The sequence below is a fragment of the Triticum aestivum genome, chromosome 2D (assembly GCF_018294505.1).
Source record: "Triticum aestivum cultivar Chinese Spring chromosome 2D, IWGSC CS RefSeq v2.1, whole genome shotgun sequence".
Taxonomy (NCBI): Eukaryota; Viridiplantae; Streptophyta; class Magnoliopsida; order Poales; family Poaceae; genus Triticum; species Triticum aestivum.
This window is the reverse complement of record NC_057799.1, coordinates 144,364,283-144,384,354: the sequence shown is the minus strand read 5'-3', so window position 1 is coordinate 144,384,354 and position 20,072 is coordinate 144,364,283.

Below are 20,072 nucleotides of genomic sequence, written 5' to 3'. Positions count from 1 at the left end.
CCATCACCGTCCAGCAAGCCTACGATGGAATTACTCATGCACAGCGGTGAGCATCATGAAATTGGTCATGGAGGATGGTTGATGATGACGATGGCGACAGATTCCCCTCTCCGGAGCCCAGAACAGACTCCAAATCAGCCCTCCCGAGAGGTTTTAGGGCTTGGCGGCGGCTCCGTATTGTAAAACGCGATGAATCATTCCCTCCGTTTTTTTCTCCCCGAAAGTGAATATATGGAGTTGGAGTTGAGGTCGATGGAGCGTCAGGGGCCCACGAGGCAGGGGGCGCGCCCAGGGGGGCAGACGCGCCCCCCACCCTCGTGGACAGGGTGTGGGCCCCCTGACATGGATTCTTCTTCCAGTATTTTTAATATTTTCCAAAAATATGTTCCGTGGAGTTTCAGGTCATTCCGAGAACTTTTGTTTCTGCACATAAATAACACCATGGAAAGTCTGCTGAAAACAGCATCAGTCCGGGCTAGTTCCATTCAAATCATGCAAGTTAGAGTCCAAAACAAGGGCAAAAGTGTTTGGAAAAGTAGATACGACGGAGACGTATGAGCGCGCCCCCTGCCTCGTGCTCTCCTCGTTGATCCCCTAACGTGCACTCCAAGTCTCCTGTATTGCTTTCTTTCCAAAAATAACTTTTCCGAAGGTTTCATTCTGTTTGGACTCCGTTTGATATTCCTTTTCTTCGAAACACTGAAACAAGGGAAAAAACAGGAACTGGTACTGGGCTCTGGGTTAATAGGTTAGTCCCAAAAATAATATAAAAGTGTTTAATAAAGCCCATAAATATCCAAGATGGATAATATAATAGCATGAATACTTCATAAATTATAGATACGTTGGAGACGTATCAGCATCCCCAAGCTTAATTCCTGCTCGTCCTCGAGTAGGTAAATGATAAAAGAAAGAATTTATGAAGTGTGAATGCTAGCAGGTGCATAAGTTTGATCAATGATAATTTCAGTCACCTTTTCTAGCATCATCATATGTCATAACAGTAGCTCAACTCATAGAATTTTGCATGATCAAGTAACAAACTATTCACATGTTAAAGTATAGATCATAAACCTTCTTGAAAACTAACAAACCGTGTTATTAGTCATCAAACAATTACAATTCATCTTATTTTCAGGAAGAGTCTATGTCAGAGCTTTGATTTAGCAAACTCCACATACTCAACTATCATTTAGTCTTCCATGATTGCTACCACTCAAAGCATATTTTTAGAACAAATAGCATCCATCGAACACAGAGAAAGATAGGGGCTTAATGTTTTGCCTCCCAACCTTTTACCTCAAGGGTAATGTCAACAATAATAATTCATGCTCAAATATATTTGAATGGCCATATATGCTTAGATCTTTCCATCACATGATGCTTGCCAACTAAAGAGTAGGTTGGAAAGAGAAGGAATACTACTGACTCTTGCATAAAAGTAAAAGATAGGCCCTTCGCAGAGGGAAGCAGGGATTTGCAGAGGTGCCAGAGCTCGAAGCTAAAACAGAGATGAAAATAATTTTGAGAGGTATGCTTTCATTGTCAACATAACGACCAAGAGTTCCCAATATCTTCCATACTACATACATTATAGGCGGTTCCCACGCAGAAATGTAAAATTTTTACTCCCCCTCCACCAACAATCACACTCCACGGCTTGTCCGAAACAACGGGTGTCGTCCAACTTTCAACAATCCTGGGGGAGTTTTGTTTAAATTATTTGCGAATTTGTTTTTGATCTTTTTATCATAGGACTGGGCATCCCAGTTACCAGCCATTTTCTCGTGAATGATGAGCGGAGTCCACTCATCGTGAGAATAACCCACCTAGCATGGAAGATACTGCTAACCCCTAGTCGCTACATGAGCGATTCGGGCATACAAAACAGATTATCATTTGAAGGTTTAGAGTTTGGCACATGCAAATTTACTTGGAACGGCAGGTAAATACCGCATATAGGTAGATATGGTGGACACTCATGGAAGAAACTTGGTTCAAGGAATTTGGATGCACAAGTAGTATTCCCGCTTAGTACAGATATTTTGGCTAGCAAAGGATTCTGAATAGCAAGCACCGCATGTTAGAGGATCCATAACCATATAACTTCTATACAAATATACCCAAGTATAACTCATTATGTTGTCTTCCTTGTCCAACTTCAACTAATTTGCTCAGGTTTGAAAATAATTAATGGGGCTCACAATCATAGAAGATGTCCAAGATAGTATATTTATATGTGAAATCTCTCTTCCTTCAATATTCTTTCATGAATTGTTCAAGTGACCAATACAATGTTTGCTAACCTTCAATAAATTTACCACCTCTACTTCTTATATGTAAAGTCATTACTCCCCATGGGATAAGCATATGAAAACATATATAATTTCAGATTTATGACATTCAAATCATTCAACCATTTACTCATAGGATATAAGTGAAGCACACGAGTAAATGACAAACTACTCCAAAAAGATATAAGTGAAGATCAATGAATAGTTGAATAATTTTGTAACTATGTGAAGACTCTCTAACATTTAAGAATTTCAGATATTGATACTTTATTCAAACAGCAAGCAAAACTAAAGAAAATAAAATGATGCTCCAAGCAAAACACATATCATGTGGTGAATAAAAATATAGCTCCAAGTAAAGTTACCGATGAACGAAGACGAAAGAGGGGATGCCATCTAGGGCATCCCCAAGCTTAGGCTCTTGGTTGTCCTTGAATATTACCTTGGGGTGCCTTGGGAATCCCCAAGCTTAGGCTCTTGCCACTCCTTATTCCATAGTCCATCGAATCTTTACCCAAAACTTGAAAACTTCACAACACAAAACTTAACAGAAAACTCGTAAGCTCCGTTAGCGAAAGAAAACAAAACACCACTTCAAGCTACTGTAATGAACGCATTCTTTATTTGTATTGGTGTTAAACCTACTGTATTCCAACTTCTCTATGGTTTATAAACTATTTTACTAGCCATAGATTCATCAACATAAGCAAACAACACGCGAAAAACAGAATCTGTCAAAAACAGAACAGTCTGTAGTAATCTGTAACTAACGCAAACTTATGGAACTCAGAAAAATCCACCAAAATAGAAAGACCTAGATAATTTGTTTATTGATCTACTGCAATTGGAATCAGTATTTTATCACGTTCTGGTGATTTTTAACAATTGTTTTAGTGAACAGAAAGTTTCTGGAGTTTTCAGCAAGATCAAATAACTATCATCCAAGAAGATCCTATAGGTCCTACTTGGCACAAACACTAATTAAAACATAAAACCACATATTAACAGAAGCTAGATAGGTTATTTATTACTAAGCAGAAGCAAAAAGCAAAAAAAAACTAAAATAAAATTGGGTTGCCTCCCAACAAGCGCTAACGTTTAACGCCCCTAGCTAGGCATGATGATTTCAATGATGCTCGCATAAAAGATAAGAATTGAAACATAAAGAGAGCATCATGAAGAATATGACTAGCACATTTAAGTCTAACCCACTTCCTATGCATATGGATTTTGTGAGCAAACAACTTATGGGAACAATAATCAACTAGCATAGGAACGCAAAACAAGCAAATCTTCAAGATTTTCAACACAGAGAGAGGAAACTTGATATTATTGCAATTCCTAAAAGCATATGTTCCTCCCTCATAATAATTTTCAGTAGCATCATGAATGAATTCAACAATATAACCAGCACATAAAGCATTCTTTTCATGATCTACAAGCATAGAAAATTTACTACTCTCCACATAAGCAAAATTCTTCTCATTAGGAATAGTGGGAGCAAACTCAACAAAATAACTATCATGTGAAACATAATCCAATTGGAAATTAAAATCATGAGGACAAGTTTCATGGTTATATTTATTTTTTATAGCATACGTGTCATCACAATAGTCATCATAGATAGGAGGCATGCTTTCATCATAATAAATTTGCTCATCAAAGCTTGGGGGACAAAAAATATCATCTTCATCAAACATAGCTTCCCCAAGCTTGTGGCTTTGCATATCATTGAAATCATGCTCATCATTCAAAGATTTAGTGCCAAACATTCTAATGCATTCTTCCTCTAGCAATTGAGCACAATTATCGGAATCCTTATTTTCATGGAAGACATTAAAAGATGAAGCATATGAGGCACCCTCAATTCCATTTTTTGTAGTTTTATTTTATAGACTAAACTAGTGATAAAACAGGAAACAAAAAGATTCGATTGCAAGATCTAAAGATATACCTTCAAGCACTCACCTCCCTGGCAACGGCGCCAGAAAAGAGCTTAGTTGGCGGGGTGTGAGTGCCGCTTACCTAGCCTTCCCGGCAACGGCGCCAGAAACTGCTTGATGTCTACTACGCAACAGTCTTCTTGTAGACGTTGTTGGGCCTCCAAGTGCAGAGGTTTGTAGGACAGTAGAAAATTTCCGTCAAGTGGATGACCTAAGGTTTATCAATCCGTGGGAGGCGTAGGATGAAGATGGTCTCTCTCAAACAACCCTGCAACCAAATAACAAAGAGTCTCTTGTGTCCCCAACACACCCAATACAATGGTAAATTGTATTGGTGCACTAGTTCGGCGAAGAGATGGTGATACAAGTGCAATATGGATGGTAGATATGAGTATTTGTAATCTGAAATTACAAAAACAGCAAGGTAGCAAGTGATAAAAGTGAGCGTAAACGGTATTGCAATGCTAGGAAACAAGGCCTAGGGTTCATACTTTCACTAGTGCAAGTTCTCTCAACAATAATAACATAACTGGATCATATAAATATCCCTCAACATGCAACAACGAGTCACTCCAAAGCCACTAATAGCGGAGAACAAACGAAGAGATTATTGTAGGGTACGAAACCACCTCAAAGTTATTCTTTCGGATAAATCTATTCAAGAGTTCGTACTAGAATAACACCTTAAGACACATATCAACCAAAACCCTAATGTCACCTAGATACTCCAATGTCACCTCAAGTATCCGTGGGCATGATTATACGATATGCATCACACAATCTCAGATTCACCTATTCAACCAACACAAAGTACTTCAAAGAGTGCCCCAAAGTTTCTACCGGAGAGTCAAGACGAAAATGTGTGCCAACCCCTATGCATAGGTTCATGGGCGGAACCTGCAAGTTGATCACCAAAACATACATCAAGTGGATCAATAGAATACCCCATTGTCACCACGGGCATCCCACGCAAGACATACATCAAGTGTTCTCAAATCCTTAAAGACTCAATCCGATAAGATAACTTCAAAGGGAAAAATCAATCCATTACAAGAGAGTAGAGGGGGAGAAACATCATAAGATCCAACTATAATAGCAAAGCTCGCGATACATCAAGATCGTATCACCTGAAGAACACGAGAGAGAGAGATCAAACACATAGCTACTGGTACATACCCTCAGCCCCGAGGGTGAACTACTCCCTCCTCGTCATGGAGAGCGCCGGGATGATGAAGATGGCCACCGGTGAGGGATCCCCCCTCCGGCAGGGTGCCGGACCAGGGTCCCGATTGGTTTTTGGTGGCTACAGAGGCTTGCGGCGGCGGAACTCCCGATCTATTCTGTTCTTCGAAGGTTTTAGGGTATATGGGAATATATAGGCGAAAGAAGTCGGTAAGGGGAGCCACGAGGGGCCCACGAGGGTGGAGGGCGCGCCCAGGGGGGTGGGTGCGCCCCCCTGCCTCGTGCTCTCCTCGTTGATCCCCTGACGTGCACTCCAAGTCTCCTGTATTGCTTTCTTTCCAAAAATAACTTTTCCGAAGGTTTCATTCCTTGGACTCCGTTTGATATTCCTTTTCTTTGAAACACTGAAACAAGGGAAAAAACAGGAACTAGCACTGGGCTCTGGGTTAATAGGTTAGTCCCAAAAATAATATAAAAGTGTTTAATAAAGCCCATAAACATCCAAGATGGATAATATAATAGCATGAATACTTCATAAATTAAAGATACGTTGGAGACGTATCAGGACCCAGCCCCTAGAACGTTTAAAAAAAGGAATTAAAAGCAATAATAATAAATAAAAAGAAAAATATCAATTAATTAATTAATTAATTAACTAATCAGTTCTGTTTAAATTAACTAATTAAGGTTAATTAACACAATAGGTAGTTAACCTAATTAACCACTGTTAATTAGCTAAACAGTCCCTGACAGGTGGGACCCATGTGTCAGGTTGACCGGGTCAACGGTCAACGTTGACTGCCGACGTCATGCTGACGTCATAATTACCTTTTCTAATTAAATTAATTCTGTTAATTCTAGAAAAGATAAAATCCTTTTTAAATTAATATAAAATAAACCGTAGCTCGGATGGAAAAACTTTGTACATGAAAGTTGCTCAGAACGACGAGACGAATCCGGATACGCAACTCGTTCGTCCGCCACACATCCCTAGCATAGCAAACACACAACTTTCCCACTTCGGTTCCTTTGTCCGAAAACGCGAAACACCGGGGATACTTTCCCGGATGTTTCCCCCCTTCGTCGGTATCACCTCCTACCGCATTAGGGCACACCTGGCACCGATACTTGCATGTCAGACATCGATATGCATCTGTTTGAAGTGTATTCATTGTTTCTTCCCCCTCTTCTCTCTGGTAGACTACGAGACTGACGCCGTTGCTGGTGCCCCAATCGACTACGTTGTTGACGACCCCTCCTTGCCAGAGCAACCAGGCAAACCCCCCCTTGATCACCAGATATCACCTATTCTTCTCTATACTGCTTGCATTAGAATAGTGTAGCATGTTACTGCTTTCCGTTAATCCTATTCTGATGCATAGCCTGTCCTTGCCACTACTGTTGTTACCTTTACCTGCAATCCTACATGCTTAGTATAGGATGCTAGTATTCCATCTATGGCCCTACATTCTTGTCCAGGGAGTGATAGGGCAGGTTGAGACCGCCTAGGTGAGAGGTGGGCCTGGCCCTGGTCAGTGTCCGCGGTTACATCAATTAACACGCTTAACGGGATCTTAGTATTTGATCTGAGTCTGGCCATTTGGTCTATACGCACTAACCAACTACGTGGGAAAGATATGGGCACTCGACGTTGTGGTATCAGTAGAAGCCTTCGTGACGTCAGCGACTGAGCGGCGCGCGCCAGATTGGACCGCGTAACGTAACTTCCTTTGTAATGGAGGTTGCTAGGTCTGCTTCCGACCGCCTTCGCAACGTGCAGGTGTGCAATGGGCGATGGGACCAGACCCCTGCGCCATAGGATTTAGACTGGCGTGCTGACCTCTCTATTGTGCCTAGGTAGGGCTGCCACGTGTTGATCTTCCGAGGCCGGGCATGACCCAGGAAAGTGTGTCCGGCCAAAGGGGATCAAGCGTGTTGGGTAATGTGGTGCACCCGTGCAGGGAAGTTCATCTATTCGAATAGCCGTGTCCCTCGGTAAAAGGACGACCCAGAGTTGTACCTTGACCTTATGACAACTAGAACCGGATACTTAATAAAACACACCCTTCCAAGTGCCAGATACAACCTGGTGATCGCTCTCTCATAGGTCGACGAGGAGAGGATCGCCGGGTAGGATTATGCTATGCGATGATACCTGGTGAAGTTACCATCTACTCTCTTCTACATGCTGCAAGATGGAGGCTGCCAGAAGCGTAGTCTTCGACAGGATTAGCTATCCCCCTCTTATTCCGGCATTCTGCAGTTCAGTCCACCGATATGGCCCCTTTACACATATACCCATGCATATGTAGTGTAGATCCTTGCTTGCGAGTACTTTGGATGAGTACTCACGGTTGCTTTGCTCCCCCTTTTCCCCCTTTTCCTTTCTTCCTGGTTGTCGCAACCAGATGCTGGAGCCCAGGAGCCAGGCGCCACCTTCGACGACTCCTACTACACCGGAGGTGCCTACTACTACGTGCAGGCCGTTGATGACGACCAGGAGTAGTTTAGGAGGATCCCAGGCAGGAGGCATGCGCCTCTTTCGATCTGTATCCCAGTTTGTGCTAGCCATCTTATGGCAACTTGTTTAACTCATGTCTGTACTTAGATATTGTTGCTTCCGCTGACTCGTCTATGATCGAGCACTTGTATTCGAGCCCTCGAGGCCCCTGGCTTGTATTATGATGCTTGTATGACTTATTTTATTTTTAGAGTTGTGTTGTGGTATGTTCCCGTGAGTCCCTGATCTTGATCGTACACGTTTGCGTGTATGATTAGTGTATGATTGAATCGGGGGCGTCACAAGTTGGTATCAGAGCCGACTGCCTATAGGAATCCCCCTTCCACGCTCCTTGGCCGAGGTCGAGTCTAGACTTTACAAAACTTTTACTAACATGGCTGTGTGGCCCATGGGCCCACGTCGCCATTGGGTGGTATTAGGATCTTTTATTCCTCGTCTATACTCTGGGATTCTAATCTCTCTTCTATTCGGGTTAAATGATTTTCTAAATTCTAAGTTTAGGTTCTCGAAAACAATTTCTCCCGGAGAGCCCCTTTAGTCCAGATGATCGCCGGCTGCACCAGAAGATTTCGAAGTTACTCTCCGATACTCTTTTGAGACTTTGTGCCCGTTGCTTTTGCAATTCCCTACCACCGAAATATCCCTATGGATAAATACATACACTTGCCGTTCTTACTTTTATTCCCAGTTGATCTTGTTATTACAAGGTACCTTGAAATCCTTTCTATTGTTCCGAGAATATTTTGTGCCTACTGCCTTGCAGTTCCTTGCCACCTGAATACCCCTACGGATAATTTCTCGCCCTTATCGAGTATCCGTTCATCCCGAGTTGTTCATGTGTTTCACAATGGTCTTCGAAATACTATTCGATTCTCCAAAAATCCTTAGTAGCTTATTGCCCTGCAATACTTGTCTGCTTGCATTATGGATGCTTTCCATATGTCTGGCAATATTCTTTAGTATCCTTAGGCATCGTCATTTTGATCCTATTGATTCAACATGAGTGCGAATGCATGCAATCATCAGTTGATCCTTTTCAATTATCTTTCCAGCTCAGACGTCATTTTAAACATGAGCTTGTTCTCGACCAATCTATTTGCCGTCAATTGTACCCTTAGGTCTATTGAACTTATCCACCCTTTATCAGAGTGTCCTCTTCTGATCCTTCGATTTGGAAATCATAATTCCTTTGATATCTAAGCATCGAATCATTCAGATGTTCTATAATATGATGCCCTTGCATTCTTTCTTCAACTGGGTGTGTGCCGATGCTCACATCAGCTCCGCTATCGACCGTCAAATCCTTGGTTGGATTATTATGCGGCAATGTCCTTCATATTTAATCGCCTTGTGAAATCTTCCCTGATACATAATGCCATTAGTAAATCCTATTCTCTGATTTGGCCAACCATGCTCTGCTTTGGAGCTGGTGATATTTACTCTTCGAACTTGTGCTACCCTATGCCTTCCTTAATCTGTGTGACCCGAAAACTTTTCACGGGTCATACTCCTCTAGTAATTCACCCGGTAGGTTTTCACACTGAAATCATTTTTATTAGAGCAGTGAATGAATGGTCTCGCATTGGAGAAGTGGGATTCGACCTTGAATGTTGTGTTCATGCCCATGGAAACAATGTAGATCATATCATTAAAGCTTCTCTTCAAATAAATATTTCCTTGGTATAAGTTTATCTTATATCTGGGATCTGGCATTTTGCAATCATTGTTTCGGCCATGTTCTCCTTTTAAATACCATTTCTCGGACAAGTTGAAGTACTTGTCTTCTGCAGATCATTGCACCTATCCAACCCTTAGTTTGACCTACCGTCGAGCATTACACTCTGGTATCTCAAGAATACCACGGAACTACATAACTTCTTATGAGTTCTTCATCAACTATTATTCTCGCCAATTCCAATTTCCCTCGGGTTCTGAGTTATTAGTCACTCGAGAACACCGTTAAGTGAATCAATTCCGCACTCCGATTCAATAACTCTAAGTAATTTCCGTTGCTTATGATTTAATAAACCTTCAAGTCATTCCTAGCCTGATCGGCTATATCATTATCGTGCAACTTTTTAAGTGTGCTATCTGGTCCTTCTTTCCGAAGCACAATTTTCGATGATGAGCTAAGGTTATCTCGACTTTCCTCGTCATATCATTTCGCCTTGATCAACAAGCTTGATTCCGAGTTTGTGTCGTATCCGTGGTTTCAATAACTTTTCGCTCCATCCTTCCTTTTGCTTGATGTCGTCGATGAGCGACTATATCTTCATGAAACCTCTCAACAAATGTGTCATGATCATCATCAACATTCCGAGCTCCTCAAGGATATCAATTGAATTCATGATGAGAAATACCATCCTTGCCCTCGATGATTTGTGTTATCATCGACCACTCGATTGCCTTTCGTTCAACACAAACTTTTTCGTGTTTTGTGTTATACCTTGAGATCCTCGCTATCCAGCATTCGTTCTTCTTTACATTGGAGTATTACGATCTTTTATGTCAAGAATGTCGTAAGAATTTCACCACCTCTTAAGAATTCTTGATGCAGGTGATACCTTTTGCCATATCCATTCATTCCTTGGTCCCCGTGTTATTTCTAACCGGAAAACCGACAATCGAACTATGATGTGCGACTTCAAAACTTCTAGCAACCCTATTGCTTTGAAGTTAATGGTCGATATTTCATTCTTAGACCATTGGTTATCGGATCACCATTCTAACATTGATCATGCTACCTAAGCCCATATTCGGGTGCACCTTTCAACCAATGTTTAACTGTGTATGTTTTTCTCTAGCATACCTCATTATATCATTTGATCTAACAAATGTTATCTCCTTTTTCACATAAGTGTGGAAATCTATCTTTTGAAAATCTCAATGAATTGTAGCTGAGTCAATTAGCCACCTCCTCACCTCTCCTTGATTTAATGATGAACTCGTGTGTCAGAACTCGTTCCATAGTTCATTTCCCGAGAATCTTACATTGTCATCTTGGCAATTGTGTTGCACCTTTTTCTTCCTAGGTATCCTGCCACCAATTAGAACTGAATCTCGGTCTGATATGATTGTTGGAACATATTTCCAAGAGATATAACACTGGTCTTTATGTGACCCGGTAAGGTGATGTCGTGCTTAGCACACCTGGCTGGAGGCCCTATTGTTATAGATTCCTTTTCAGCAAGGTTATCCATTCTTCCATGAGGAAATTGTAAGACCTATTCTATAAGTTGTTTCCGATGGATCCTTTGTATCCAAAGTCTGACCTTTGTTTGAAGGCCATGCCAATGCTACCTCAAAGCATGTCTGTGGTACTCCAATTTTCAATAAGAGCATTTGAAGACAATGCTAAATTTTCTTTGTCCATTATCCAAATACCATTGTTTGGGTTATGTCATGAAATTCCTCTCCCCTTAACTAAACGGTTATCTACTTTCTATCCTATCATGGATATCATGCTCTGCTTGTCCTTGGGAAGGATATAACCCCGAAACATGTGTTGTGATATCTTCCCGTGAGTCCCTGATCTTGATCGTACACGTTTGCGTGTGTGATTAGTGTATGATTGAATCGGGGGCGTCACATACACAGTGATGTGTGTGGCCCAATGAGCACAACCGCCAGAGGTGGCGATCAATACTTCGTGACTTTTACCGACAACTTGAGTAGATATGGATATATCTATTTGATGAGGCACAAGTCGGAAACTTTTGAAAAGTTCAAAGAGTTTCAGAACGAGGTTGAGAATCAGCTCGGCAACACTATAAAGCTTCTATGATCTGATCGTGGAGGTGAGTACATGAGCCAGGAGTTTGATGATCATCTGAAAAGCCGAGGTATAGTACCTCAGCTCACACCTCCGGGTACGCCACAGAGAAACAGCGTGTCGGAATGGAGGAATAGGACCTTGTTGGACATGGTCCGGTCAATGATGAGCAAATCGGATTTACCATTGTCATTTTGGGGATACGCTCTAGAAACTGCAGCTTTCACACTTAACAGGGTATCATCAAAATCCGTAGACAAGACACCACATGAGATGTGGACTGGGAAGAGTCCCAGTTTGTCTTTTCTAAAGATTTGGGGTTATGAAGCATTTGTCAAGCGACTTATGTCAGACAAGCTTACACCTAAGTCGGATAAATGCATATTCGTGGGATATCCGAGGGAAACCTTGGGATATAGCTTCTACAACCAGGAAGAGAACAAAGTGTTTGTTGCTCGGAACGGGGTTTTCCTTGAGAAAGAGTCTCTTAGTCAGGAGGCCAGTGGGAGGATTGTCCGATGTAGGATGTGGGGTTCCGGCAAACCCTTAAGGTTCAAACGCTGGGGTGCGCGCGAAGTCTCTCCCTCCCGATCTACGCTCTAGCTCGCTAAGATCTTGCGGACAAACTCGACAAACTCGCAACACAGAAAGACATGGGGTTTATACTGGTTCGGGCCACCGTTGTGGTGTAATACCCTACTCCAGTGTGGTGGTGGTGGATTGCCTCTTGGGCTGATGATGAACAGTACAAGGGAAGAACAGCCTCCTGAGGTTGAGGTGTTCTTGTGCTTGTGAACTTGTGGCGTGAGGATTCGATGCCTCTATTGTGGTGGCTAGCTCTACTTATATAGGCCCTGGTCCTCTTCCCAAATACCGAGCGGGAAGGGAGCCAACAATGGCGGGCAAATTTGAAGGGGGACAGCTAGTACAAGCTATCCTGACAAAAGCGGTCTTCGCCTGCAAAAAGCTCTGGGGTGACACCGTCTTGGGCTCCACGATGACCTCCGCCTTGCTGTCCTCCTGGTCTTGGTCTTGTTGCACCAATATGGCAACCTTTGCCTGATGCCTCGGTACTCTTCGCCTGCGCTGGCCTCCTTAGCACCAAAGAGGAAATAGAGACGCTGCGTGCACTGGTGCCCGCCTGGCACCCGCCTGGTACCGTTCGTCACGGCTCACGTCACGAGAGCCTCGTGAGGTTTGCCTCGCCTTGATATCTCCGCTCCTCGTGAGCCTGCTTGGCTAGGCCACTCCAGAGGAGGTCTTGCGTCCTCCTCCTCGCGAGGCTTGGACCCTCGCGAGGGTCTTGGGTGCCTTGTTGACAAAGATGGGCCGTGCGGCCTGCTGCTTAGCCACGCTATGGGCCGCAGGCAGGCAAGTCTGGGGACCCCCGTTCCCAGAACGCCGACAGTAGCCCCGGGCCCAAGGTGCGCTCGGGCTTGGCTTCGCGGTGAAGCCAAGGGTCAAGTTCGGAGCACCGCGGGCCCCAAAAGCCTGCGGCCTCGGTCGACGCGTGGCGGTTGATTGGACGTGGGCGCATCCGCTTCCCCACGTTGCCTCGGCAACTGCACGACTTGACAAGTCCCTGCGACATGTATGGAAAACCATCATTACCTGCGATCGTGGGAGACGCCGGTTGGCCTTCTCTTGCTATAAATGGGGAGGGGGGTGGAGCCCTCGTTGCCCATCTCTTCCTTGCTTGCTTGCTTCTCTGCTCCATTGCTTGCAGTGCCATCGATGGCGCCACAAAAGAAGTTCTCTGCCACTGAGAAAGGAAAGGCCCCTCGCGAGGGCCCCGGCTCCCCGGCGCCCATGCGCGGTCGCGGCCGTCCACGCAAGCACGCCGCGACCCCCACTGTGGCCCAACGTCGGGGTGGCGCCACGGTACGCGGTGGGGATCGTCCCATCCATGGTGGTTCAGCCGATGAGGGGAGGCGCGCGATGGTGGCGCGACCTCCCCGCCCGCGCTTTTATTCGGCTGATGTGTCGCCGGAGTTCGTTGTCTGGTCGGAGAGCCCGGCCGGCAGCTGGCTCCAACTTCCGCGTTTCTTCGCCGGCGAACTGCCGGCCTCTGGTCCGAGCGGGCTCTGGCTGCAGGCGGACGGCTGCTGCAGCAGGGCCTCTTGGGTTGCGGTCGAGACTTCCGCTGCGGGCAGCATAGCCCTGGCCCGCGGCTGGCAGACGTTCGCCCGCGCGCGTGGCCTGGGCAGGCGGTGCACCCTCCACTTCAGGTACAATGGTGAATCGACCCTTTATGTGAGGGTGTTCGGGGAAGATGGTCGCCGCGCCGGGTGCTGCCCCGAGACGAACGACGGTGAGGAGGTGCTCGGCCTTGGTGATGGTCGCGATGAGGACGAGGGCGAGCCTGCCCTCGGCGGCGACCGCGTCTCCTCCAGCTACGGCGGCTCTTCCTCCGGTGACAGCTCCAGCAGCGGTGGCTACGACCAGCTGTCACGTCGCCGCGCCCGCTTCGAAGGAGGCAGCGGGTCATCTCGTCGTCGCGCATCCGTGAAGCGCGAGGAGGGGTCTGGCTAGGCTCGGGGCGTCGCCAAGGGCCTGCCTCCGCGGGTTGTTGCAACACTGCTTTGCTTAGCTTTTTCTTTCTTTCCTCATCGGAAAATGAAACCAGTATGGGCCCAGAGGGGGCGTGTATCGAACTGTGGTTATTTGGTTAATGCATTGTGCGAGTCGTTCCCATGCCGTGTTGTTATTTTGTGCAAAGATAACTTAACCTGGTGTGTTTAGGAAGGCCTTTCCCTCACGTGGTGTCCGCGTTGCTCGGAAACTGCAAAAACTTTGTTAGGGGGTGTACCAAAGGATTTGCCGTCCACCCAAGCCTTGACTTGGCGCCTTGTATCGCGGTACCCAAGGGGCACGGATTTAGGAGAGATGTGCCAGTTTCCAGGCTCAAACGAGGGTGGCTCGCGAGAAGGCAAAGAGAAGAGAAATGCTTGTGAGGGCACCTGCCTAGCCCCCTTGCGAGGTATGCGAGAGAGAGAACATGAGCAAACTAGAGCCGAAAAAAGCGATAAAAGGCTGGGGAACCAAATCAGCAACGTACACCAAGAGCAACTATGGTTAAGGAAAAGCGAGCCAACTACGGAAAGCAAATGAAAAGCCGCGTCCGGCACCTAATCTAGTCCTCAAGTCTTCTCACCAGCGCGGAGCTAAGTGCTGTCCACTAGGCGTGGGAGGGAGCCCTAGGGCCTGAGGCCGGTGCTCCTGAGACTCCGGGGCGTGTACAGCCCCAACTCATTATTACGTGAGAGTGTGACGGGCGGCGATTCTTCACAGGCACCGGGCCTTCTTCACAGGCTCTGGGCCTTTCTTCTTAGGCTCTGGGCCTGGCTTCTCAGGCTCTGGGCCTTGCTTCATGGAAAGAACTTCCGGAGGTGCTGGATGTTCCAGGCATTCTGGATGGATGTCCCATCATGCGTCTCCAGGCGCGCTGCACCCGGCCTAGAGACATCAACGACCCTGAACGGGCCCTCCCACATGGGCGAAAGCTTGTGCAGCCCTTCCCTGGAGAGGACACGCCTCAGGACGAGGTCGCCTACCTCGAGCGTCCTAGTGCGGATGTTGCGGCAATGGTACCGCCGCGGAGCTTGTTGGTACCTTGCCGCCCTCAATGCGGCTCCGCGACGGTGCTCCTCCCCCAGCACGAGATCCATCCCCCGCGTGGCGTCCTATTGTGTTTTGTCGAACACCAGGACCCGCGTGGAGCGATGCTTGACCTCATGAGGAAGGACTGGCTCAGCTCCATAGATGGGGAAGAATGGAGTCTCGCCCGTTGGCTTGGTGGTAGTGGTACGAATGGACCACATCACGGACTGGAGTTCGTCGTGCCAGCCCCTGCCGCAGGCCTCCAGCTTCTTCTTGAAGGTCCTGGTCTTGAGACCCCTCAGGACCTCAGCGTTGGCGCATTCGGCCTGACCATTGCTCCTGGGGTGGGCTAGCGAAGCGTAGCAGATCTGTGTTCCAAGGTTAGCACGGTAGGTTTTGAAGAGGTTACTAGTAAACTGCGAGCCGTTATCTGTGATGATGTAGTTGGGAACCTCGAAGCGACTCACGAGGCCCTTGATGAACTTGACAGCAGAGCCGGCTGGAATGGTACGGACGGCTTCCACTTCCGCCCACTTGGTGAACTTGTCGATGGCGACGTAGAGATAGCGGTAGCCCCCTGGCGCTCGTGGGAACGGGCCCAAGATGTCCAGGCCCCAGACCGCGAACGGCCACGTGAGCGGAATGGTTTGGTGGCCCTATGCAGACTGATGGATCTACTTGGCGTGGAATTGGCAAGCTTCACAAGACTTCACCAGCTCGGCCGCGTCGTTGAGTGCTGTAGGCCAATAGAACCCACTGCGGAACACCTTGCCAACAAGGGTCCGTGACGACGAGTGGTGTCCGCAATCACCGCCGTGTATGTCAATCAGCAACTCCCTTCCTTGATCGCTGGAGATGCAGCGCAACGTGACATCATTCGGTCGCTTCCTGTACAACTCGCCGTCTTGAATGCAGTATGTCGTGGCCTGTCGGGCCACGCGCTCCGCGTCTTCTTCCTTCTCCGGCAGCATCCCGTGCATCAGGTACTCCTTGAATTCCTTGGTCCAGCACTCCTCCTGGGGCTCGAGCGCCAGGAGCAGCCGAGCTCCTGTGATTGGGCCGCAGGCTGGGGCTCCCGTGGCCGGGGGCTGTGGGAGCTCCTCCCGAGGCTGAGTCGTGCTTGAAAGAGGTGGCGTAGCCGATGGCTTGAAGAGCCGCTCTTCAAAGATGCCAGGCTCTTGCAGTTGCTGCTTGGATGCTCTCTTGGCGATGTCGTCGGCTTCCTTGTTGGTGCCCCGGGGCACGTGCTGCAGCTCCAGGCCCGAGAACTGCTTTTCCATCTTGCGCACCTCCGCAAGGTAGGCCTCCATGTGCTCATCCTTCGACTCGTACACTTTGTTGGAGAAGTTGACGAGGAGCTGCGAGTCGCCCTTGACGGTAAGGCGCCTCACCCCAGAGCCGTCGCGGCCTTCAGGCCAGCTATGAGGCCTTCGTATTCTGCAATATTGTTGGAGACCTTCTCGCCGTGCTGGAAGCAGATTTGCACGGCGTAGTAAAGCTTGTCCTGAGTGGGCGAGATGAGCACTGCTCCAGCCCCCGCGCCCTGGTGCGCGAAGGCGCCATCGAAATACATGACCCAGCCGTCTGGTGCCTCACTTCCTGGGGAGGTGGACCGGTCTTCTCCTTCCTCAAGAGCCGGGGCATCGGTCTATTCTGCCACAAAATCAGCGAGCGGGGCTCCCTTGATGACCCTGGTAGTCCTGAACTCCAGCTGGAATGCTTGCAGCTCGATGTTCCATTCAGCGACCCTTCCGGCCGAGTTCGGGCTCCTGAGTACCCTCTCCAATGGGTAAGATGAGACGACCTTGATGGGGTGGCCCTGGAAGTAGTGTCGCAGCTTGCGCGAGGCCACCAAGAGTGCAAGCAGGAGCTTTTGTGGCATGGGGTAGCGTGCGCTCGCGTCCCACAGTACGGTGCTGACGAAGTACACCAGGTGCTCGACGAGGGCTGGCACACTGTTGAGGCTCGGGTCCTGCGGAGATTGTGGCATATCCTGAGGTGGAGGGTTTCCTGAGACCTGACCGTCCTCAGGAGCATCTGTGATGTTGCCCTGCTGAGCTTGGTCTTCCGCCGATGACGGCTCTGCCGCGCCTTCCTAACCCTGCGCTGCATCAGATCTGGCTTGGCGCGGCGCAGCCTTGTCTTGGCGCTCCTCCTGAACCGCCACCAACGCCGCGCTGGCGGAGTACGGGGTGGCGGCAAGGTAAAGTACCAGAGGCTCGAGTGGCCGTAGTGCCACCATCACCGGGGGGCTGGTGAGGTATTTCTTGAGGTCTTGGAAGGCCCGGTCGGCCTCCGGGGTCCACTCGAAGGGGCCCTTCTTCTTCATGAGCTTAAAGAAGGGCAAGGCACGCTCGCCTAGCTTGGAGATGAAACACCCTAACGCGGTCACCCGTCCTGCCAGCTTTTGCATCTCCTCAAGGGTCTGTGGTGGGCTCATGTCTTCGATGGCCTTGATCTTCTCCGGGTTCGCCTCGATTCCTTTGTGGGATACGAGGAACCCTAGTAGCTTACCGGAGGGGACGCCAAACACGCACTTCTCCGGGTTAAGCCTCAAGTTCACCCGGCGCAAGCTCTCAAAGGTCTCCTCCAAGTCTTGAATCCACGTCTTCGCCTCGCGAGATTTGACCACTATGTCATCAACGTAGGCCTCTGTGTTCCTGCCGAGCTGCCGCCCCAAGGCGATGTGCATCAGCCGCTGAAAGGTTGCGCCCGCGTTGCATAGGCTGAAAGGCATGCAGGTGTAGCAGTACACCCCACACGGTGTCAGGAAGGCCATCTTCTCCACATCCTCCACCACCATCTTGATTTGATGGTATCCAGAGAACGCATCTAGGAAACATAGCAAGTCGCACTCGGCGGTGGAGTCGACGATTTGATCGATGCGCGGAAGGGGAAGGGATCTTGGGGGCAAGCTTTGTTAAGGTTGGTGAAGTCGACGCACATCCGTTCCTTCCCACCTTTCTTTGGTACCACGACTTGGTTCGCCAGCCATTCGGGGTATCAAACCTCTCGGATGGTACCTGCTGCCTCCAGCTTGCACGTCTCTTGGACGATGAAGGCCTGCTTCTCAGTGGACTGCCGTCTTGCCCGCTGCTTCACGGGGCGCATGTTGGGGCACACCCTAAGATGATGCTGGATCACCTCTCTCGGGACCCCTACCAGCTGATTGGGCTCCCACGCGAATATCTCCTTGTTTGCGCGCAAAAACCTCACCAAAGCTTCTTCTTGTCCCGGGTCAAGGCTGGTTCCTATGGTAAAGGTGGCTCCTGAAGACCCGTCCTCGTCAACCGGCACCTGCTTGGTCTCCGCCTTGTCTTGGGTGAACAACAGCTTCTTCTTGGCGGGCGCGGTCTCCTTGGCCTCGGGCGTACTGGCGCCGGCTGGCTGCGCTGCTGCCGCGGTCTTGAAGGCGAGACTGAGCGCCGTCACTGCCTCCTTAGTGTCCCCCTTGATGGTGAGGATGCCCTTGCTCCCTGGCATCTTCATGAGGTTGTAGGCCGGGTGAGTCGCCGCCATGAACTGAGCAAGAGCCGGGTACCCGAGTATGGCATTGTACGGGAGACCGATGCGGGCGATGTCGAAGTCCACCAGCTCAGTCCGGTAGTTGTCGCGTGTGCCGAAGGTGACAGGGAGGCGGATCTGCCACAGAGAGTGGGCAGCTCCACCACCCACTCCTGAAAAAGGCTTGCTGAGGCTGAGCCGCTCGGGCGGCACGTGGAGGAGGCTGAAGGCTTCTACGGAGAGCAAGTTGAGGCCGGCACCGCCGTTGATGAGGGTCTTGGTGACGGCCACGTTGCAGATGGTAGGCGTGCAGAGCATTGGGAGTATGCCAGAGCCGGCGGTGGAGCCGGGGTGGTCTTCTGAGTCGAAGGTGAGGTCGGCCTCCGGCGCAGCCCAACCCGACGGAGCCCCCAGGCGCTTGGAGGTCGCCCCAATCTGATGGAAGAAAGTCTTGACGTGGCGATCTGAAGGCGGTGCTTGAGAGCCACCCAGCAGCGCCGCGACTGCGTGGTGCGCCGGCACTGCGTAGCGCGCGGTGAAGAGGTTGCGGAGTTCCTCCCAGGATGCCACCGTGGACCCCGGGAGGTTGAGAAGCCAGGTGCGCAGCTCGCCGGCGAGGGCCATGGGGAACCAGTTGGCCATGATCTTGTCGTCGCCTCCGGCTTCAAGGACGGCCTCCTCATATGCCAGCAGGAACGGCGCCGGATCTGCCGCACCATCGTAACGCGGCGGCATCTCCGGCTTGAACTTGGTTGGCCACTGCATCTGCCGTAGGGCGAGGGCGAGGGCCCGGTACCCAGACTCCCTGCTGCTGGTGTCGGTCGCAGAGGCGGGTGGGGGCGCACCTGCCATGGGAGCGAAGCGCGGTGGCACGGGGCGCAGGTTGTTGGAGAGGAGCTCCAGCGCACCCCTACCTGGCGCGCCAAATGTCAGATGTGGGGTTCCGGCAAACCCTTAAGGTTCGAACACTGGGGTCCGCACGAAGTCTCTCCCTCCTACCGATCTACGCTCTAGCTTGCTAAGATCTTGCGGACAAACTCGACAAACTCGCAACACAGAAAGACACGGGGTTTATACTGGTTCGGGCCACCCTTTTGGTGTAATACCCTACTCCAGTGTGGTGGTGGTGGATTGCCTCTTGGGCTGATGATGAACAGTACAAGGGAAGAACAGCCTCCTGAGGTTGAGGTGTTCTTGTGCTTGTGAACTTGTGGCGTGAGGATTCGATGCCTCTACTGTGGTGGCTAGCTCTACTT